Source organism: Chrysemys picta, chromosome 10, assembly GCF_011386835.1.
Source record: "Chrysemys picta bellii isolate R12L10 chromosome 10, ASM1138683v2, whole genome shotgun sequence".
In the NCBI taxonomy this organism is placed as follows: domain Eukaryota; kingdom Metazoa; phylum Chordata; order Testudines; family Emydidae; genus Chrysemys; species Chrysemys picta.
In genome coordinates, this window is record NC_088800.1 from 16,915,797 (window position 1) to 16,939,699 (window position 23,903).

Here is a 23,903-nt window from a genome sequence, read left to right on the forward strand (position 1 = left end):
TTCAGGACCCATCCCTGACACAATTCTAACCTGACATGCAGGGTATGAAGCAGAGTAATGTAACAAAGTGGTTCTGGACTGTCTGGCTAGACATTTACACTGTTGCCTTAGAACTACTATCCAACACCCCCTTCCCTCCACCCCCAGATTTCTCCCTCAGTCCTGCCCATTATTTACAATTCCTTGCTCATCGTTTGGCTGTTAGGCTAGTTCTGAGTGTCATTGTGCCAGAGGGGGTGAGGGACGACACCCGAATAACGGGTATTAGCAGAGAGACTGAGATGCACAGTCCATTGAGCTTAAAAATGCAGTCAGAAGGATAAAGAGATGATCAGAGGGATTTGAGAGACTCAGGCAGAGGGCTCGAGAGATGCCGTGAAACTCACCTAATAGTGTAACCCTGCAACCCCAAGTATGCTATTTTTATACTCCTTTTAGTTATGGAGTAAAAGAATGCATTAAAAACAGTTCTCAGATCTGGTATAGTGTTTTGATACATAATATAACTTTTATATATGTTTATTAATGAGGCCTGCTCACTTGTTTTGGCTGCCATGTGTTAAAAGAACAATCCAAACCAAATTCAGAAGTGATGGATAAATAGTGTTAACTATGTGTTGGTAAGTGGATGTTTGTAGCATTGTTGTAGCCATGTTGGTCCCAGGATAGGAGAGAGACAAGGTAGGTGACATAATACCTTTTACTGGACCAACTTCTGTTGGTGAAAGAGACAAGCTTGTGTGAGCATCACGAAGCACTTTCTCAGGCAGGCGAAAGTAACCACAGTAAGTGGATGTATAAGTCTGAATTTAAAACAGTCTAAGATGGTCCAACTCTCACGCTGAGGGGCCCGTATAAGGTGATACATCCCCATTTAGATTCCTTTAGATTCACAGAATTTGGCACTGAAACACAAACCCACATTTTGCCCCATACAAGACTTCCCTGTCCAACACTACTATAGAAAAATCTATCAGCTGCCAACACTAGGATTAGATCAGAAGTGCAGGGCCATGCATTCAAAGTATACCTCCTCTCCACTCGCGCTGTTGGGTCCACTCCTATGATCCAGCAGCAATGGCAAAGTGAAATGAACACACCTCCTAAAATCCCACATTTCAGCCTAACTAGTCTTCATCCACAGCAAAGTCCCCCTTTAAACTCTTTTAAATGGTCTAGAGTCCTAGGAGGAACCAAAGGTGAGGCAACCCTCATGGGATCACCTAAATGCAGTCGGAAATACAAACCTTTAAATAATGGAGTTTAAAATAGAAATAGCTACAGTTCTGGGAAACTATATTTGTAGTACCAGAGGGAATACACAAAAGACTTCAAGCAGTATGGAGTTTACATATCTTACAGAGCTAAACCACTACCCCACAGCACAACATTAATTATACTCTATGCTAAAACAGAGATATACTCAGAGCCCTGCGTGGATACAAATTTATATCAGCGGATATAAATTAGTATCCGGGACAGGTTGCCGCTTGAGGGGATCCACCTGAGGTGAGTGGCCCCCTGGATATGGCACCCAGAAACCCCTCCTGTGTCCCAACCCCTTGCCCCGCACCCCCTCTCACACCCAAACTCCCTCCCTCTTAGTTAACCGGCAATTTTCAGTTACCAGCACCCCCAATTCAGTATTATAACTGAGAACTAGAAGAGGAGATATCCTGGACTACACAAACAGATAATAGCCTGATGTTGTGTTCTAAAAAGCTGAAATTCTGTTCAGTTACATTGGTGTAAATTTGGAGTACAAATGGAGTCATTCCAGATTTTACATAGGTGTAACTGAGAAATGAATTAGGTCCTAACTATTTACATTTATGTATAATAACAGTAGCTAAACTGCATTGTTTACCACCTTTGAAATAAAAAACTTTTAACAAGAAAACTTGGTGGTCAAGCAGTTCACATAGGTAAGAGTCAGGAATGTCTCAGTGAAGCTTCAAGAAGATAGACAGCAAAGATCAAAATCATGGTTAATGCAAATGTGGAGTAAGAAACAACCATGGCAAATGGAAAAAGAATTGGAGAGTAGTCCGACTGATTTGTTATTCCAAAACACAAAGCTGAGTTGAAGACATGAATAAAGCGTTGATGGAGAGCCTTTGAAAGATTAGACACTGTCATGAAGAGGAAAATTGCCTCTCCTTAAAACTACATTTTGCACCAATGTTCTAATAGCAATGGCATAAGGAGGCAAAGTTGAAATCTGGGCAGCACAGGTTGGGAAAATATTCACTCTTCTCTGAGTGAAATGGAAAGGAAGGAGAACATACAAACTGACTGGAGACCAACAATGGAGAAGAATAATTTCAAGCTGAGCCACTGTAGAAAACTAACATACGGTATAGGGGATCACCCTATTCTCTGGGGAAGTTGCTATACACAGCATGTGCCATTTTGCAGATCGAAGTTTAAATTAGAATTCTGATGTTTTCATATATTATATATACCATCAGGAAGGAGAATGGAGTAGTATCCCCACCTCACTGATCTTATCCCATTCAAATTGACTTGTTCAGTGTAGACTGGATATAGAGGGTAGACAGCCCAGATAAATTGGGTAGAGAGGTCAGCTTTATGTGGACATAAAGTCAAGTATGAAGACAGGACTAATATGATGAGACCAACATAAAAAAGAAAGGCACAGAATGCCTACTATAATCTATCGCTATCATAGATCAGTACCATTCTAGAAGAATTAATAGATAGAAAAGCTGTTGGTGTTAAATGAAAGAGCTATGTTCCCCTAAATTTCTCCCCATAAAATCATCCTCCAAAACCACATGAGAGATTTGCAATTAGTGTTTAGTTCCTTGAGGTGCTCAACTCCCCCCGCAGTCAGAAAGAGTGATCAGTATCTCACATGGTTGGGCCCTTCTGTTTTTTAAACATTCCCTTCTGAACGTTTATGTAAAAAAAAGGCAGGAATAAAACAATTTACTAAAATAAAAATACGAGAGCAGATGATTATTAACAGGAGATCAATGTTATGCTCTTTAATGTTTCCATATTCCAACACAACATAATATTCACTGCACTTATTTCACTCTGAGCATTGCATTTTCATCATCATAATTGCCTGCTGTGTACAGAGATCCAAAGAGAATTTAGAAAGATGTCTGTTATTATGGTTTTATACATAACATGTTGAATCCTATTTTGTGATTAGAATGGTGGATTAATTTGAATGGTAGCTATTAGGATAGTCCAAAATTATATTCTTAAATTTTCAGAGGCATTTATGATCAGTATCTCAATGATAAAGGGCCAACTATTATTCCATTTCCCAAATCTCAGGCTAGCCATCATGTTAATTTCAGGCTAAAGTCAGAAATGTAAAACCTTAGGAACAACTTCCAACATTAGAATCATGACGTTCCAAGACCTCAAAAAAAGATGTTTCATCCAGTCTAATTGCATTACTTATATTCCAAGGTCTCAGGGAATAGTAAATAAAAAGTTGGCCATGGTTAAAATGGCTGAGGAAACTTAAAACGTTTTTCTTGGCTATACACCACTACTAAACAATATAGGCTAAGATTTGTAAAATTTTGCATCCTCATCATTTGTATGGCAGTTATATGCACAACTGCAATAAGTGTATGTGCACCTTTACCAGTTAGGTGCATTTGCATGACATTTCCTATAATCACATGCATGGTCATGGTAATCACTCACATGCACATTTGTACGTGAAGAGTTCAAAAAGTTAATCCATTGACCTCAGCGGAGCTGCATAGGTGTAACATAGGGCAGGGGACTGACCACATGTGTTCTGCATTTCTATTTTTGCGAAAATCAAGCCCTTTTTAATTGAGCAACTTCTTATCTGTGATGTGTTTTTATATGATAAGAAAAAGAAGCATTGTTTTATTAGACACAAACACGCAGATATATTCCTCATTCATAATACTGTACTGGGGAAAAAATAGAACCATGTTTACACACAGGCTCATGGTTAAATTAGCCAACTAATTTTAAAGAGAGGCCTAATGATGAGCTCAATTAACCAGCAACTCGCCCTTAGGAAAAACAGGTATTCATAGAGCATTGCTGAATGCCAATGCACACATTTTAAATGTCAACTAATGTTTTTAAAACATGGTTAATGCAAAACTCAAGTCAAGAATTCAATGGGAGGAAGGCAATTTACACCAAGTGAGGATCTGGCCCTCACACTGGAATCTGAATTTTTCCACAGTGCACAGAGTGGGGAGGAGGGGGATTGGCTGGTAAGTAAGGACTCATCCCTAACCAACAGGTTTGCTGAGGTTTGTGAACCTTTGGGTGAGCCTGGATTGAGTTTAAAGTAAACCTTGGCCCGATGTATGGCTTAAAGAGGAAATCATGCGATACCTGGGGCTTGGTACTGCAGAGTACAGGTATGGAATGTCATGCATATGTTCATCCATGTCAGTGGCAAGGCTCCCATTGGCACTGGCTCAAACCCTTGAAGTACAAGATAAGAAGTGACAGAGAGCTTAGGGGAAACTCAGTGCCATACAGATAAACAGGCTATTGTGTACCCACATAATTACTCCTGCATAATTACAGCTGTTAAGGCCAAAGAGGAGAGTGTATTCCAACTACTTGGAGTACTGAGGGTCGCACAAAAGGCCATATCTCCCACACATTTAATTTACCATGTCCTTTTTGCTATGCACCCTTCAGAATAAGGGAATAGGTGTCTATGGGTATGTCTACACTGCAATTAGACATCCACAGCTGGCCCATGCCAGCTGACTTGGGCTAAGGGACTGTTTAATTGCAGTGTAGACATTTAGGCTCAGGCTGCAACCCAGGTTCTAGGATGCTGCAAAGGTGGGAGGATTGCAGGGCTTGGCCTGCAGTCCAAGCCCGAACATCTACACCACAGTTAAACAGCCCCTTAGCCTGAGCCCCACAAGCCTGAGTCACCTGGCACGGGCCAGCTGCGGGTTTTTAATGGCAGTGTAGACATACCCACTGGGGCTTCAGATTCACTGAGCTCAGTGTGGGGACTATGCCTAAGCCCATATCTTACTCACGCCCCCACACTTGCCCTTTGACTTTCTGCTTCATATGAATCCTGAGCCCAAAGCAAAGCAAAAAAGAAAAGGTTCATTAAGCATTGCACACTGGACCCACCAAGCTTCATAACTACAGTGGACACCACTGAAAATTCAACATTCCCTACCACACAGACTCCTGCAATAGCCTTGGTATCTTAGGCTTAGAAGATACTACAAGAGGAGGTTATTTACAATAATGTTCTGGACTGAATTAATGTAACATGAATAAATTACATACTCCTTACTAAATGTTAAGCCTATTTTGGAGTCACATACAATACTGGTAAAGTATGCATAAGTTGCATCTCAGACTTCGAGGGGGAAAATGACATTGAAAACATACAAAATTATTATTTTTCCCCATTTCTTTATTATTGTAGGTTTCTTTGATGCTAATAAACAGAAAATTAGAATATTCCAGCAATGTGAACCTCCTGAAAGTTAAATCATTGCTATAATAAACCTCATGTTGCTTACATGCTACTTTGTTTTATGCTTGTAATGAGACACTGTGAAAATGCAAGTGAACTTGACCTCGCCCTAATCTTTGGACTTGCAGAATGATCTGTGCTTGAAACTTCCTCACATTTCCTTTCATGTGCCAGATCAAGACTGAGACCAATCAAATAAAGCAGCGTGTCCTGAAGGCTTGACTCTCAGCTGTCCAGACAGTTAACCCGACCTATGGAAAAATTAGACAATCTGTTTTCTTTGCAGACTTACAATTGCTATATCGCATTATAGGACACTAATTTCCCAACAGTGTATACTTTGAAGCTGACAAGTGTTAAGCTATGATTAAAAATTTCAAAATGAATCCATGTATCTGTCACTTAGTTAACCCCGTTTGCACGGGTGACCAAAACTGGAACCCATCTGTCAACAATTTATATAGAAGTTAGGTACTGTTGAGACCTCATAGTGAGGTGAATGGGTTAACTTTCTCATTGCTAGAAGATCAAATGAAGATTTTGACTCAAATCATGTAAAACGGAGATAAGTCTAAAGGAAAGTAGAAGATTCAATTATATTGATCTCAAGGAAAGAACCACAGAGCAATACAGTAAATATGAAAACAAAATCAATGAGCACCTTCAGTTGATGGTGTCCAAGAAGTCATGAGTATTCTGTAGTCCATTTGAGAAAAATTATTTTATCAATTACATAAAATATTTACCAATACTAAAGAACTAAATTCAAAACATTTTCAATAATCACTGGTTACATAAAAAATCTGAAACAGTTGCTTAGTTCAATCTAGATTAAATCCTTATTTGGGATTACTTAGACCAAAAAAAAAAAGTCCATTTGATGTTTGTGTATAAAATCTTTTGGTGTGCTCTCTTTTTGTTTATTTATTTATTTGTTGAGGCTAGGGGAAGGCCACTTATGATTTGCTCAGTAAACACTTATATATGTATATGTGTAACTTTCCCACATTCAGAGTTCCATAGGACTACTCACATGCAAACTTATGTACCTCAATGTTTGCAGGATTGGGGTTTAAAAGGTTATCACAATACCTTACTTTTTGTAACATGCTATTTTTAATTTTTTTCCAAGAACAGAGTAAGTCATTCAGATAAAGTAAGGAATAGGTTTTACTGGACAACACAATACACCATTGTATAATCAACCAACAGTAGTCCACTACTTCACTAATTATTTCATATGGCCAATGTCAGAAGTGTACTGAATTTAAGCAAATGCAGAATTAAGTAAGGGAATCAACTTCAGACTGGGGAAGCATTATATTTTACCCCAAGAAACAAAAATCAGAGCAAAACCCAACAACAACATGGTAAACACCTGTAATTTATTTCCTAATTTAATTATATTTCAGAAGCCACCATTGCATTGCATTTCCTCTCTCTCCCAGCAGCAGCAAGAAAGGGGACAAATTAGAAAACAGAATCCTTTATCTGTGGTTTTGTCTCATAAAAGACCATGTTAATTTCAATGAAAGCACAAGTTGAGAATTATAGCAGCTGGCCCTTAAATATATGGAAAAATAGTAGCAGTTTTACTGCCATATGAATTTTTTTTCAAGACTTGTAATGCCCATGATAACATGTGCAAGTTTCTCTAAAGAGGTGCTCTGTATGCATATGTTCAATGCCTAGATAAATGTTACGGTTTTTATAAAGCAACAGAAAAAATGGGTTTGTAAAGTCCTTGTATCTTGAATGTCTACTAAGTTACCCACATTGCTTACAATATCTTACACATATTTATCCTCCCCTTTTGAAAAAATTGGAAATTTAGTTTTTTATTTTAGACTAGGGAAGGCAATGGGAGAATTTTTTTTTTGAAGTTGGGTAGCCATATTCATTCAAATTTGTATATGAAATTATCATGATGTGCAAAAATTGGGTAACAGTTGCACACAAATCAGTAATTAGGTGAATTTGCACATGCAGCTGATTTACATGTATATGTACAATAATTTTGATATCCTTTGCACATTTTTCCATAGCGGGCAATACATGTTTAGGGTATGCCTACACAGCAAAAAATGACTGGCGGCAGCACGTCTCAGAGTTGGGTCAACTGACTTTGGCTCGCGGGACTCACACTGCAGGGCTAAAAATAGCAGTATAGATATTTAGCCTCAGGATGGAGAAGGAGGGTCTCAGAAACTGGACTCCATCCTTAGCCTGAATGTTAACACGGCTATTTTTAGCTCTGCGGACCTGGGCTCTGAGAATTTCTGCCATTTTTTTCCTGTGTAGATGTATCCTTAGATTCACAGAGTTGTACTAATTTTAAAGTTACTTAAGATGAGAAATTAAATCCCTTGTTAGAAGTATGACACCAAAATTATGGTATTAAAAGTTGCTAAAGAAAGATAAACGTAAATGTGATTACAGTCATTTATATATAGTAATTAGAACAAATTTTCCAGATGAATTTGTTGCAGTGTTTATTTATGAAAGAAAATGACACCTTTAGATTTAGTAACAAAGTTGTGAAATTTATTTGGATGTTGTTACATGTTTTGTTTCTTTTCCATTTACTTGTACTAACTATAATGAAACACAATTGTGTATATTCTATATAGTACCAACCTAACAAGTTGCCTGCATGTGATCAGGATATGAGCACATTTTTCTAGATCCTGTGGGAGAAGAATCTTGGAATAACATGAAAAATATTTTAAATTGTCACTTTATGAACTGAAGTGGCTGTTGTTCTCTGTTTCTTTTACTTCTGATTTTTATAAGTGAAATACTGACACATGCCATTTCTTCAGGTGCTCTTTCCCTATATTGATATATGCCAAGATAGGTTTTTGTCCTTGTGACATTCAGATCCATTCAAACTCCACATACTTCGATATAGATAGGCTCAGGCATAGAAAGAAGTGTTTACAATAAAGTCCTTAGGGGTCAATAGTAAATAAAGTAAAATAATATCTAGTACTTTATATGTTCTAAGCACTTTACAAACATTAATTAATTCTCAACTGTGGAGCAGCTAGATATATGTAAGCATTATCCCTATTTTACAGATGGGGAAACTGAGGCAAAGGGAAGCTAATAGACTCAAATCCATACAGTGAGTAAGTGGAAGATACTGGAAAGATCATAAAGCAAAAAAGAGGGGAAATGGAAGAAGGTTGTATAAAAAGGCAACACAACAAAAATTTGGGAGCATGCAAGAAACATGCACAGAGAGAAAGTAAACAGAGTGAATTTTTCAAAAGATGACACAAAGTCAGCACAATATTGTCCTCTGTCTTCTCTCAACTCTGCCAGTAATGTAGGAGATTCACCAGCCCATTCCTCCCACACAGACTGTCTGAAAGCTCGGGGAGGTGGGTGTTGAACTCTACTACTCACTCATTCAATGGCAACAAACCTTTGTTAACACAGAGTTAAGGTTGCCCAGTGACAGCTTATGCCCTTCAGAACGTCGAGTTCTGAAGTGACTTGTCCAAGATCCCCCAGCAGCCCAATGGCAGAGCTAGGAATAGTCCTAGTCTAGTGGTCTTTCCAGATGGCCACAGGGTTGCTATGTACTCAGCGATCATCCCCACTCCATAAATTTTGTTATAGTGCAATGGGGATGATGGTCATGCTTTGAAATATTTGCAATAGGTAGTTGATAACAGGGCTGAGAGAAATCTCATCCATGGCCGAGGTCCCAAACCTTGACAGTTTTATTACATGGTTGTTACAGTAACTTTAAGTGTGTGAGAGAAGACTGCAGTATCTCTTTCTTCACTCCTCCCCCACAACACGTAGCTTCCTCCCCCCCCCCACCATTTCCAGCTCCCCTCCCCTTTCCAGTTCATTAAGACATTAGTTGGTACAGTAGAAGCTATTAACATGTAAGAAGCTGTTCCTTGTGGTCTCCTGCCCTATGCTTCGGCAAATAAATATCACAGGCAGCAGCTTAAGGAGGGCCACAAACTACCTTGGTTATGTAGCCCAAGGTGCATGCTGAGCTGGGCCCCTTGCTCCTACTAACCACCCCCAGGTGGGACTCCTGCCCCTGCTTCAGCCAGGTTTCCCCAGCTATGCCGCAGGCCCACTCACTCCTCCCCTCCTCCAAACTAGCCCCCCACTCTGGCCAGTCCCCCACCTGATACAGGGGTGTTGTGTATCTTCACTATTTATTTTCTGGATTTCAGATTAAATTTGCATTACTTTCAATTCACCCTTCACTCAGGCCCAGATCCAGGCTCACATGGAAGAACAGGGAGAGGGGCTCAGACACTCCAGGGAGGCAGGGACCCCAACATCCCAGCTTATAGGGGACAGAACGGAAGAGGGCCTTGGACCCCCCAGATCCTGCACACAAAGAAGGGGAAAACATGAGGCTGACAGACAGGCACCCCTATCTTATTCTCCCTCAGTCCACCTGCCAATCACCCCTATGTGTGCTCATCACCCCCTCTCATCTGAGCTCCCCAACCCTCTCACCTTCCCTACCACCAACCATCCCCGTTTATACCCCTCCTGTTTATACAGTCTCAATTTGAAGAGCTGGGGTAAGGAAGAAAGATGATGGGCAAACCCTGGAAGCTGGAGAGATAAAGAGAACACGAGCCAAAACACGTGTCATAGTAAAAGGTGGGGGGGGGGGGGGAGGAGAGGGTGGAAAAGGGGAAATTTCAACTCTTCCAGTCTGTGTTTGGAACCTAACAGCTCTGGTTAATGCTACTTACCTGTCCCTTGCCTTTCTTCATGCGGCATGAGCCAAATTCTGCCTTCAGTTGCTCGTGTGCAACAACACTGACTTGGATGGCCTTGGTTAAAGGAAGAAAGTCTGTTGTAAGGATTTTGTTAGATAGTAAGAATAAAGCAAGATCCTTTTGTTGTCTGAGATTTAACTTAAATAATACATATCACTAAAGGCCTCTTACAGAGTTGGATTCTGCTCTCACTGAAGTCAAAGGCAAATCTTCCAGTTAGCTTCCAGAGGGACAAGAATCAGGCCATTTGTCTATAAATAGTGCACATGGAACAAAGCAAACTAGCAAAAGTGTCCTCCATCACCTGATGAGCATTGGCTGACCCAATTGTGGGTCATGGATATGTACATTTTTAATTTAAAAAGCTATGTCAGAAGGATTACTTGATTCCTGATACAGCATTTAAATAAATCTACATATCTGTCAAAACTAACTCCAGAGACTAAGTGGGAGGATGGAATTAATACAGTGGCAAAAGTTAATTTTACATTAACATTCATGACAAACTGGGTTCTGGGTATTATTTTTTTAAACTCAATGTATATTAAAATTATTCTTTTGTTAATCTAAAATAGTATCCTTTTTGGAAATAATATATTTCTGCTGGATCTTAAATTTCTTTTGCTACAATTACATTTTGTACTTCACCCAAGGAAGCTCAAAAAAATGTACAAACTGTGTTATTTGGAATATTATCTCACTCTTAAAGGGACTGAAAAGTAAAACCCAACTAGAGCCATAAGGTTATTTCACTATAACCACACTTACTCATTACACGCCTTCCGCATGTAGCAGATGTTTCTTGGAAAGATAGGCTTGTTGCTTTCCAGAATGCTACTTGATGCTTAATGTCATTCACTGATGCAAAAGCCATCTCTTTTGTAGCAAGTGATTAATGTGCTACACGATTTTTGCAGGAGAACAGGAGCCATGTATCTTACAGAAACTTTTTTTAAAAAGTTCTGCTGGCTTTGAAGTGTAGATGCAAGTATGCGCCTGGGTGGTGACTGATAACCCCATCTAAAAGCTTGCTTTGACCATCTGCTCATTGGGTCATATGTTTTTCCTATTAAATGGTCTCTACAGAATGCCCCAGAATTCAAGCACTGAAGATCTACAGGAACAGTGCGTACGACCTAAATAAGTCCTTTTTGAAATTAACTGACTCTTGCTGTTCAATTTGTTCTCACACCACAGTCAAGGGCTACAGAAACTCTCTCTCGCAAAGCCACTTTGCTGTCTCTCCAGGATGATTTTTGAAATGGTGACAAATGTTGTTAGGAAAATATCTCTAGCTCCATGTTTCAAGAAAATTACAGCATGCAGAGTAGGGAAGCTGGTCAAAAAATAGGTCTGTTACTATTTTTGTTGGGGGGAAATGTTGCAAAATGTAAACTGTAAAGCATGTGTTAAATAGAGTGGGCATGCTATATCATACACAAGTGAAAGATGTGCATAGGCCAGTGGATTCTGATCTGGGAGAGCTGAAGATACTGGAGAACTGATGGCAGCTCCCAGTAAAGGGTCATATTTTGCCTCTTAGTCTTCCCCATTGTGTCAATAGTGATTATATAATGATCCGGCAAGCCGATTTTTAAATCTATTATACACTAATAGTACATCAAATCAGCATGTAAGTGTGGATGTGTGAAAATAAGCTGGAAGAACAGAATCCTATCCCAACCCATAAGCACACCATGGAGCAGCCGTGCAACTCTTCCGTAGCTGCTGCCTCTCCTCATCACCTATGTATGGGTGCGGGGTTTGTTTTCGTTTCTTCTGTGTGCAGCCAATGGTTCTATTTAAGAGTACATCCAGGGGGCACCTCCCCTAAGTTCCTCTCTGCACAACTTTATACAGAGTCAATTTGAAGCCAGCCTCCATGGCATGCAAAGTATACAGAATGTCAACTCCATGTCTAACTATTCAGAATGCTCTTGCTTACAAGTGTTTCATACCTTTAAAAAAACGTAGCAACAATAATCCTATCAGGGCCATATTGTGAACCCCTTACTTCTGTTGGTAAGCAGGTAATTACATGAGCAGACCAACTGAAGTCAATGGGACTTATCATGCTTGTGGTTGTAAGAAGTTTACAATCTGGCCCTAAATGACTAATTAAATAATGAATCGGAAAGAGACTGAAAAACTTCCATTATATTAGCTCCATTTTCTCCAAAAGAGCCACAAATCTGATTTTAAAAAAGGAAGGAAAAAATGAAACCCTTGTAATACAGAAAATGTATTAGAACGTACTTAAATTAAAAATTGATTATAGATATAATGTATCTGTGGTTAGGAAATGAAGCATTTAATTGAAGTAAAATTCAAAAGAGATGAAATGTGGCATATAATAGAGTTGCTGGAGGCAGCATTCTTAAGCTGACCAGACTTAAGTGTGGTTATTTTGGTGTCCTACTGATAGGATTTGATTTATTTATTTTTTAAAAAGATTTTTCAAGAGACTTAATTTCATAAATTGTATTTGAAATCTAATTTCAGGATCAATTACTTTCTGTATCACTGGGTGGTTTCATGCAAAAATATATTCATAGTAATGCAAATTTCATGTGTTTAGATTTTATTTGAATGCCTAATCAGGAATATGTGCAAACACAACAGAATAAAAGTGATAGTGCTTCTCTGGGTTGAATGAACAGGGATCAGCTAATACAGTAGTATCAAAATAGACTATTTCTTGCTTGACAGACTGACTCGGTGTCTCTAATATTTTTGTGACTTCATGGGGGTAAAATGGAAACAGCCATTCTAGATGTAAGGGCAGTTTTCTATGCACTTTAGCTGCGGGCAGTTTCCCTTAATATTTTTTGAAGGTGGGTGTGTCACTCCCAATTATGCCACTAAAATAAAGCACGTATCTTTTTGATTACCCTCCCGCCACACACACCCCTCAATTTTTCAGTGATATATTCAAACTGTAAAAATATCCTTTGTAAAAACATGTACAACTAAAATAATTTTTATGAGAGACAATTTTTGTCACACATTTCCAAAAAAAAAAAATTCTACTATTCCATAGGCTGTAGAAATGCAATAAAATGCTCTCCAGCAGATGAATATATTCATTATGCAACACTTAAATCAGTGCTGAAGAGGGGAAAGGTACAACAACAAAGATTCAAACACTAAACAGTTTGAATATGAAAAGCAAAATATGACTTGATATGCAGAACAATTGGCACATGATTTGAGAGGATAGTCCCACAGCTATTTAAAATAAATAATGAAAGGATTAAATGAAATAGAAAATGTTATCTGGTACTGCTGGACTGATGCAATATTAAAATAAACGGAGAGAGTCAAAGTCTTCTACATACCTATATCCTAAGCTTTCGTGGGTAAAAACCTCACTTCTTCGGCTGCACCCACGAAAGCTTATGCCCAAATAAATCTGTTAATCTTTAAGGTGCCAACAGACTCCTTGTTGTTTTTTAGATACAGACTAACACGGCTACCCCCTGATACTTGATACCTATATCCTGTTTTTTCCCTCCAAAAATATTTTCTCTTTTGGATCTATTTATAAATATTTATTATGATTCTATTGTTAGCTACTATGTAATTATAGATTTAATAAAATATCTTAGAAATTTAATTAAATATTATTAGGACTGTCGATTAATCGCAGTTAACTTGTGATTAACTCAAAAAAATTAATCATGATTAAAAAAATTAATCACACTGTTAAACAATAGAATACCAATTGAAATGTATGTGCTCTTCCCTTGTAACCCCTCCCTCCAGGCCTGACACCTATTGCAGGTATAGCAGGCCAGGGCTGACTGAGCTCATAGCAGCTCATAAGCTCTTTCCTGCCCAGTGTGGAATTTGTATAGTGTCACAGCCATAGAAAGCGTAACCTCCGGAGCGATTTTAACAGTCCTGCCTGAAATAAGGACACGGAGGAAGATTTTTCCCTATAAAAATAATTTTGCACCAAACTCTGGAGAAGCAGAACAATTGTGAGCACTGGCATTTTCAGCTGAGCTGAGAGAACTTATAATTTTCCATGTAAATAAAATGTTCTCCAAATTAGTCAGGTCCAGGAACCTCATGAATATGTAACAGAAGTCAATAGTCAGGGAAGAAAATGTAAGCATCAACAAAATATTTTTGCATTCCGGAAACTTGAACAAGTCATACTGTAGATATTTGATTGTAAACACTTTTCCTCTCCCCCCAGTCTCTTCCTGTGATTCAGCCTGAGGATCACTGCATACTCCAGACACTTTTGGAAGAAAAACCACAAATGCTACTTGCAGTATTCTGCTGTTCAATGAATTCCAGACACACTCAAGAAAATATATTTTCTCATTTCCTTTCACTAACTTGAACAAGTGCAGCATCAATCTAATCGGAAAGATCAGGAAAAGGACCCTGTTCCTAGTGAGCTCATGGTGTCTCAGCAGTTCCCATGGCTACGTGATTTCGATTTCGATGGCTCAATCAGTAACATTGTGTGGGCAGGGTTTATTATTGATTATTATTATTATTATTCCTCTCTGTAACAAACCAATGGGCTGTGCATAAAGTTTACAACAAAGGAGCAGTCTACAGGGGGAACTTCTGGAACCTCATGGACCTTGGATGCCTTATTCAACCAAGCTTAATGCAGCATTAACCTTTTGCTAAGCTTATACCAGCACAGCAGTGATAGTCGCTGTTCTGCATAATCTTATGATACCAAATACAAAGGCAAAACTGTCTGGAAACAGAGATCTTTGCAGTAAATGTATAGTGACAGGACACCTGTGGAATAAGGTGATCGCTCTTTTTCATATTTTTATGAAGAGTCTTGATGCTGATCTTGCACATTATTTTGCCCAGCCTAAGAAAACCCATTCTGCAACATGACTGAAAATTCGTGTTTGTCTGCAGATGCAAGAAGGTTCAGCTTTGGTTAAACTCCAGTTACTACTAATTGTAATTATAATGGGGACAAAAAAGAAAGAAAACACACAAGGTAGCAAAATAGGCCTAGGTTACACAAAACAGGAGATGTACATGTTTTATTGCTATTTCCTCTTTAGAAATGACAGTCTGTCTTTTTAATAAAACTCAGAATTGCTATCAAGTACATTAAAAATAATCATTGCCAGATGAAAAGGTTTGAGTGTAAGTAGCACTCCCAATTTTCACAGGTTATAAAAGCATGGAGTTGTTTGAAGTTGGAGACCCAGACAGAGAATTAATTGCTTTCATCATTGGCCTCCTTCCTCACCCCCAAGTTACCATTCTGGGGACTATCTTTATAAATGCGACAAGATGTTACTCTGCCAAGATTTGAACGTTTCAAGCCTTCCTGCTATGATATTTTGACCCTTAAGTCATGGGTGTCATCATCATTTCAGGATTCCTATTTATAGCTGTTTAGTTACTCCATACGGTCTCAAATTAAAGATAAAATGTCTTCGGTTTTTATATGCAGAAAAAAATCTGATGAAAAAGTCAATGTAGATGAATTTTAGAGCAGCTGTGGAATCAGCATTCAGGATGCAACGTTTCAGGCAAACACTGAAAGAACTATTTATTCTTTTATAAATAACTTGTTTTGTAAAAGGTGTGAATATACTTGGCTAAGAAGTTTCATCCAAATGTTAATAGTTTTGTATCTTTCATTTACAATATATTCACCCAGTTGATTTGTAATACATTTCAGATCCCTCCTATGAATTTTGGATTCTGTCATGCATTTTTGACCATATTATAAATGATATCCTTAGTTCCTACACTGGCATGCATACACGGTTGCTGGACCAGTACATGCTCGTGCATGTTCCAAATACCTGTGCCAAGTGTCCACATATGCTGTGCTGGACATGGGTGTATCCACCATACATCTGTACCCACACTGCTGCTCTTGTTATGTAATATTAGCTGTACCATTTCAGGGATGGTATCCTTGGATTCTGTGCATCACAGGGAGGCCTTCTAGGAATCGCTTTGCAAGGGGGGTTGGTACTGTCTCCCACCTTCAAACATCTGGGGGAGGCAGTTCCTGATCATATTCCTCCCCTGCCAAACTGGGATGATGATGTGGTTCTGCTCCTGATCATGGAGCAGATGCTTATGCAGTGTTGCTAGGTGGAATATGGGTAGAACTTTCTGATATGTCAAAGACAGCTGCTCTAGCCTCTCTGAAACTTTCCGGCACAGGTGAATGTTCCTGCTGTTCCAGGCAAAGTCATGAAGGACGGAGTACTCTGACCACACACTGACCAGCAGCTGCAGGTGGTGGTGGAACCTGGTGACAGCTCTTGGAACAGGAACTATGTTCGCTTGTATTGATCAAAAGACTGCAAGAGCAAGCTGTTCTGATGTGGTCAGCATAGCTCACTACTGTAGAGTTGCCAACTTTCGAATCACACAAAACCGAAAACCCCTGCCCTGCCCTTCTCCGAGGCCCTGCCCTTCTCCGAGGCCCTGCCCTTCTCGCTCCACCCCGCCCCACATCGCTCACTCTTCCCCACCCTCACTCACTTTCACCGGGCTGGGGTAGCGGGTTGGAGTACAGGATGGGGTAGGTGCTCTGGGGCCGGGGATGAGGGGTTTGGGTGCAGGAGGGGGCTCCGGGCTGGGGCAGGCGGTTGAGGTGTGGGGAAATGGGGCTCTGGGGTGGGGCTGGGGATGAGGGGTTTGAGGTGTGGGAGGGGACTGGGCTGGGCCAGGGGGTTGGGGTGCGGGGGGGTGAGGCCAGGGATGAGGGGTTTGGGGTGTGGGAGGGGACACCAGGCTGGGCCGGGGGTTGGGGTATGGGGTGTGCGTTTGGGGTCCCGGCGGTGCTTACCGCAGCTCCGAGGAAGCAGCTGCCAGATCCCTGCAGCCTCTAGGCAGAGGTGTGGCCAGGTGGCTCTGCGCAGTGCGCACTACCCATTGGTTGTGGTTCCCAGCCAATAGGAGCTGCAGAGCCAGAACTCGGGGTGGGGGTAGTGCATGGAACCTCCCATTCTCTGGCCAGCCCAGCGCCTAGGGGCTGCAGAGACCTGGCAGCTGCTTCTGGGAGCAGTGAGGAGCCAGGGCAAGTAGGGAGCCTGCCTTAGCCCCGAATCTCCACTGCGCCACCGACCGGAATTTTAATAGCCAGGTTGGCGGTGCTGACTGGAACTGTCAGGGTCCCTTTTCGACAGGGCATTCTGGTCAAAAACCGGATGCCTGGCAACTCTACAATACTACCAATGAAAACAGGTGGACAGAGACCTTTATAGATTGGGTAAGGCTCAGGAAGAAAAGTGTCAATGAACTGTGGGAATGGGGGTGGAGGACTTTTGAAACTCAAGACCTAGTACACACCTCTTATCCCTGGCCACACCACACACTGGTACTTATCCACATCACGCAGGCACGCTAGTTTTCTTGACCTCTACTCACCTTCAGGCACATGCTCGTGGAGTTTAGATGTGGACAATAGGAGGGTTATGGCACAGCCACGGACATGGACACACATACAATTGCTAGTCTAGATATAGCTTTAGTAGCAGTTGATCTGGTTTGTCATATTTTTCACATTTTACTATTACCTGTAGTACATTCTGCCAGTCTATGTCCTCTATAGTACAGTATTTTGGGTCTTTTGAGTTTTTGTTTTGTTTTCTTTTAATCATAGATCCATTGCTAAGATTTACAAACCAAGTTTCTATTTATCCAGATTTAAAGATGCAGTAGTGAGAGGTCAAAAGAAGTCTGCATTTTTTTATGCCCCAAAGAATGGCGTTATCCGAAGCTCGCTAAAGAAAAATGGAGTTTTTCCACGGATTTCAAAGGGGTTTGGACAGGCCCCAAGTTGATGAGGTGCTATAAACTTGTAGTGTGTTATTATTTTGCTATTATTTAGAAAAAAGAACCAAAATTAGAATATGAGAAAAGATTACAACCTGCTTATTATACAAAAAAATCCCTCTGCTAAGAGGCTAATAAACCCAGCAGCCTTTTATACCTGCTAATGAAAACCTTGAATTAAAATAGGATCCAAAAAGCCGATTGCTGATTCTGAAGGGGTAACTCCAGATTTATAAACCTGAAGTACCCCAGCTATTATAAAAACACTCTCTCATTCCCATAACTACACATCTACTTGTAAAAAATGTGCTTAAACAGCACCCACTGGATTTCACAATAGTGTAGCTTAAGGGTAGATATTAAAGTTAGTGTAATATCAGAATTCTGCACCACCTTTTACATCTGTATAAGGTAAAACAAACAAATGAACAATAGCTGATGAAATTTAAGGGAAAATAATTCAGACTAGAATATAGAGGGGGGGAAAAACACTGTCATGCCCCATGGTCCCATTTAAAAAAATAAGATTGTAGTAGTTCACATTGTACATGTACAGCCATTGCTTTTGTGCTATACTATAACAAACATTTTTGAATCACAATTCTACCCAAAGATGTGAGTCTTGCTCGTGCATGAATGTTACATATCACTTCTGCTAGCCCATAATTCCAGCTTAATATTTGTAGACATATGCTTGCAGGTGGCACTATGACTACAGAACGATATTGCCTGTACATAGTTCTTTTAGAATAGTAGACATAATTGTTTTAAAACCAAGGGCAAATTTTTCAATAGTGTCTAAGTGACTTTGATGTCTAGTCCTATTAGTTTGCAATGGGACTCAGAGGTCCCTTGCATACTTTTGAAAATTTTGCCCTAATGCTTCCTGGCTCTGACTTCCCACAACATTTAAATCCCATTGGGAAAATGAAACTCCTAACCAATAAATGAAAAATGAATCTGTTAACCCATGAGCACATGAGACAGAGCTTTCTCGGGAGCTGGATGGAAGCTGTGGAATTAAATATCACAAGAGAGAAAAATGACCCCAGACCGTATCACTTTCAGAACTAAAAGGCAAGATTCATTTCTTCACGTATATCTTAAATGTGCTTAATTTAAAGCAAAACAGAAAGCCAACCCCTTCTCCAAATACTCCAAAGAATATATTTACTCCTACTATGGGGAAAGAAAGAGAGAAAGTGATGATTATTTTGATATTTAAAAGCTAATTAGGCCCTCAGATACTGTGATGGTGGAAGCCGTTTAAGAACCTAGATCAAGGGATAGAGAGAGGTCCTTTATAAAGTTATTTTCAAAAACTTGTTCTATTAAAGTTACTGTCCTTCTTGTCTGTTTTTCTCAACCTATTGTCTGTCACATGGGTAGATGGCAAGCTCTTTGGGGCAAATGCTGTCTTTTTTACTATATGTGTCCATAGTGTCTAGTAAAACAGGGGCCTCGTTGAGGCCTTTGGATGCTACTGCAAGACAATACAAAAATATATGATTTTTTGACACTCAAGGTCAAGTTATCAGCCCTGATCTTGGATTTGGTACACCTACTTTATTCAGCAAAAAGAACAAGGAGTACTTGTGGCAACCAACTGCATCCACAAAGAGGGCAATGCAGTCATCGTATATGCAGACATCAATTTCATTGCTCAAATCAAGCAGCTGAATGCCCACTACTCTTGGGGGAACTCTGCGTGCATGCATAATTAATGAGCCGCACAGAGTTTTAATTTTTGGGGCAGAAAAAAAGCTTCTGCTGAAAAATTGCTGCAGTTCCACCTTTTGCCCACAAGAGGGCAATGTGGCAATAGAACACAGCAGCAGCTCCCAGCCAGGTAGGGAAGAGAAAGAGCCTGCAGAGACTTTTTTGCAGTGGACCAGGTCAGGAGACAGGGGCTATGGGGAGACAGACAGTTTAGAGTGCTGGGCAGGACAGACTAGGGCAGGGGCTGAATGGGAGTGGAGGTACAGGGCCACATGGTGATGGGGGAGCGGGTGCAGAGCTACATAGGGACAGAGGGTGTTTGAGTGGGGGCACAGAGATACATGGGGATGGGGAAGTGGTGCAGGGCCAGATGGGGGAGTGGATGTCTGAGTGGAGGTGGAAGGACACATGTGCCTGACTGAATGGGAGAGGCTAGGGGGTCAACCTGGGTCTGCATGGGGGAAGCTCCCTAACAGTCCCTCCCCCTCCCCAAAGAACCCTGTTCCATACTTTTCCCACCCATACCCAACAACCCTCCAAGTTCACACCCAGGCTCCTTCCCAGCAATTATTTTCCTCTCCCTCAGCTTCACCTGACTCCCCACAGCCTTTGAACTGCTTTGTGGGAAACATGGTTCTGTATTGTAGCTTGCTTGAATTATTACTCAGAGTTCTGTATTAATATGCCTAGTAAGGAATCTATTTGTCAAAAAACATTTTCTGAATCTTTTTTGTCATCTGTATTGTTATAGACATACTTGCTGACAGGTATTTTGAAATAAACAACCAAAATAATTGAAACTGGTGTGATTGTATTGTGTTATTTTGATAAAATATGCAGAATTTTGCAGAATTTTAAAATATTGTGTGCAGAATTTTTATTTTTTTGTTGCAGAATTTTTAATTTAATTTAGGAGTAGGAGTAGTGCCCACAATTCAGCAATAGTGCCCACAAGCCTGGCATGCATATGCAAAGCCAGGCTATGCACACAAAAAACATGTTGGTACCATCAACTATGCACACAACATAGGAAGCAAACTCGAGTCTTAAAAAAAATTAACGTCAAATAATATACAACAGAAAATAGTGGCTGGGACAAGACAGGAAGTATTAACAGCAGAACACTTCTCATTCAATGGTAGTTGCAAAAAGGAGAGGAACAGATCCCTAAACAAACTACTGACATTTTTCCAACTCCAGTTAGAAAACTGTTCAATTTTAGGTGGCTTTCTTCAATAAGAGAAGTTCTGGTTGATTCAGTGTCAAACCGTACTGCTTTTCTGGAGGCATAATTTATTATTTGTATTGCCACAAAGCCTAAGGGCCTAGTCATAGACCTGATCCCACCGTGCTAGGCACTGTACAAACACAGAACAAAAAGATGGTCCCTGCCCCAAGTTGCTTACAATCCAAGTATAAGACAAGAGACAATAGATGAATGTATACAGGCAGACAGGTGAGTACAAGTAAACAATGAGACAATATTGGTCAGCATGGTAGACAGCAGTCTCTTCACACAAACAGCCTGCCAGCTGTCAAAGTCATGTCAAGCAACAGCGCCTGCCGGTCCATCCCTCAGCTATTACTGCTACAACATTATAGTCTATCATTTGGTCTCTTAGGAGAAGTATGGAAACGTACTGTATGGGGCTAATTTCCACTTTCACCTTCTTGCCTCATTGAAAGGTAATAGGCTAAGGCATCTCTTTGTTAAGCAGAGCTCTGAGGCAGTAGTTGAAATGTCACAACAACAAAAAATCCTGAAAATGAAAGAGATGCAGCAAAGCCTAGTAGTTTTAGAAGATGACAGTTTAGATTGTTCTTTTAAGATGTACTTTTACATTGTATTTCAGATTACTTTACAAACCATGTAAAACACTGGGGTTGCAATTTTGCCCCCAATCACACCCACGTAACCCAACTGACTTCAATGGTTTTCCAAATTAAAAAATTGGAAATTTTTTCTTTATCACTGGGTTTGTAAGGCTACCACTGAGGGCAGAATTTAGCCCTGCCAGTGTTTAACCAGGCAAAGGTGGCAGCTATTATGCACTCAGGGTGGCTCACAAAGCTCCTTGATCATTAAAACCTTCTATTGATGAAAGGGGGGACGTTAGCTAGAACAATGGGATTATGCTCCACTCTGAGAAATATTGCTGTAGCTTCACACTTCCACCAAAAATGGGAGGAAGGGACTTCAGCTAAGGTCTCCCCTGAAGAATAGCACTACTTAGGATATGTCTACACTGCAATTAAAAACCCGTGGCTCGCCCATGCCAGCTGACGTGGGCTCACGGGGCTCGGCTAAGAGATTGTTCAATTGTGGTGTAGTCATTCAGGGTCGAGATGGAGCCCCGATTTTAGGACCCTGTGACATGGGAAGGTCGCAGAGCTCAGGCTGCAGCCCGAGCCTGAACATCCATAAACAGCCCCTTAGTCCAAGTTCTCCAAGTTCTGGGGGGAGGAATAGCTCAGTAGTTTTAGCATTAGCCTACTAAACCCAGGATTGAGAGTTCAATCCTTGATGGGGCCATTTAGGGATCTAGGGCAAAAATTGGTCCTACTGTGAAGGCAGGGGACTGGACTCGACTCAATGACCTTTTAAGGTCCCTTCCAGTTCTATGAGATAGGTATATCTCCATATATATTAAGTCCAACTCAGCTGGTACAGACCAGCCACGGGTGTCTAACTGCATGCAGTGCAGACATACCCTAACAGGCCAGTCAGAGCCCTGCACTGCAGTATTGCTACTGGCTGTGAGCCAGGTACTTGTGAGAGACTGATAGTCATTGCTCAGAGGCAAGAGTGCCACTAGTTGAATTATCCTGCCTCCATCTTTGTGTGCAAGCGCTTTTAAGTTAAAGAAGCACAAGGCCCCTTCCAAAGTTGTTCAGCTACTAAACCGAAAGGAAGAAGCTGAGCACACAATGGAGTTTTAAACCTGGGGTTATTAACTTTATTTCAGAATCTTGTAACGGAATACCTAGAAAGCAGCCATGTGGCTCATATAAAATGTCTGAATCCATCTGAACAGGGACTAGCTGTTAGTCTGTGAGACAGAATAATTAATGGAATAACCTGATCCTCTTCTACCACTCATTTCATTTCTTTCAGAATGTCAGTTAGAGTACCTGCAAAGACTGAGGTTTCTTCCAGCAAGAATTGAACATCATAGTCTCAAGAGCGCAGTGCAAAACTACCGTGGCAGTGCATTATTCTAGCAACATCCACCTAATTGTTTTAAGATCAAACCTTCCTGAAAATGGCTATTGTTTAAACAGTGATTTATAAATGGACCTGGAGTAATCAGCCACTCCAGGCAACACCAAGTCATTGATCACCCCGAATCCATTCACATACCTTTGACACACACTAATGTGCTGCCGGATGGGTTGTGTACAAATTCCTTCCCTCCTGAATGGAAATTCAGACCTGTTCAAGTGTATGATAGTCTTTCATCATAGTGGCTGACCTACAGAGATATTGTGATGGTGAAAAACATTCACATAGAACCTAAAGCCACCTGGAATCAGGATTTTTAGTGAATGTGGGGATCTGCTCAAACACACAATGGTGAATTCTGTTTGACTTGCACTCACCAGTCCTTTCTCTTGGCAAATACTCCACCGACCCTTAGGGTCCGTAACTCTGACACTTATCAGTAGATATCTTTGGGCGGCTGGGATCCCTGTTCCCACTCCCTACTAAGAACAGGTGACACCCATCCACTTGAGCTCTTCAGGGGATGCTGGGTGGCTCAGTAAACTCCTGGGAGGGCCAGGAGGAAGGACCACCCAATCATCACAAAGGGCTTTCAGGGAGCCAGGAGTACCTTCATTTGGTAACATCTACCTCCCCTCCCCAAATGGGCAGTGGGACTGAAGAACTAGTCAAGCGCAAATGGTATCAATCACAGAAAGGTAGAATCTTCTCCTTTGCACTGGGTAGGTAGGAAAATAGGGTTTCCTTGCTAACACATATTAGCAAGAATAATCCTAGACTCTTACTTCCTTGAAGACTCTTAAAGACTGAAAAAGACAGTTGCAGTAGCCTATCTGGAAGCCTCAATAAAGTCTGCTGAGACAAGAAGCAAGTGGCAAGGGCCACCTCAGTACCTAAA

At 40.6% G+C, this 23,903-nt stretch overlaps 1 protein-coding gene across 1 annotated transcript in view; it reads right to left on the minus strand.

Annotated features, from left to right (window-relative positions):
* Window positions 1-23,903, minus strand: part of TMC3 (transmembrane channel like 3) — a 131,537-nt gene that overhangs the window by 95,581 nt on the left and 12,053 nt on the right. Inside the window, exon 3 of the mRNA XM_065559335.1 lies at window positions 10,240-10,320. The gene's annotated coding sequence lies outside the window, so the exon portion shown is untranslated. The remainder of the gene's footprint in view (window positions 1-10,239; window positions 10,321-23,903) is intronic.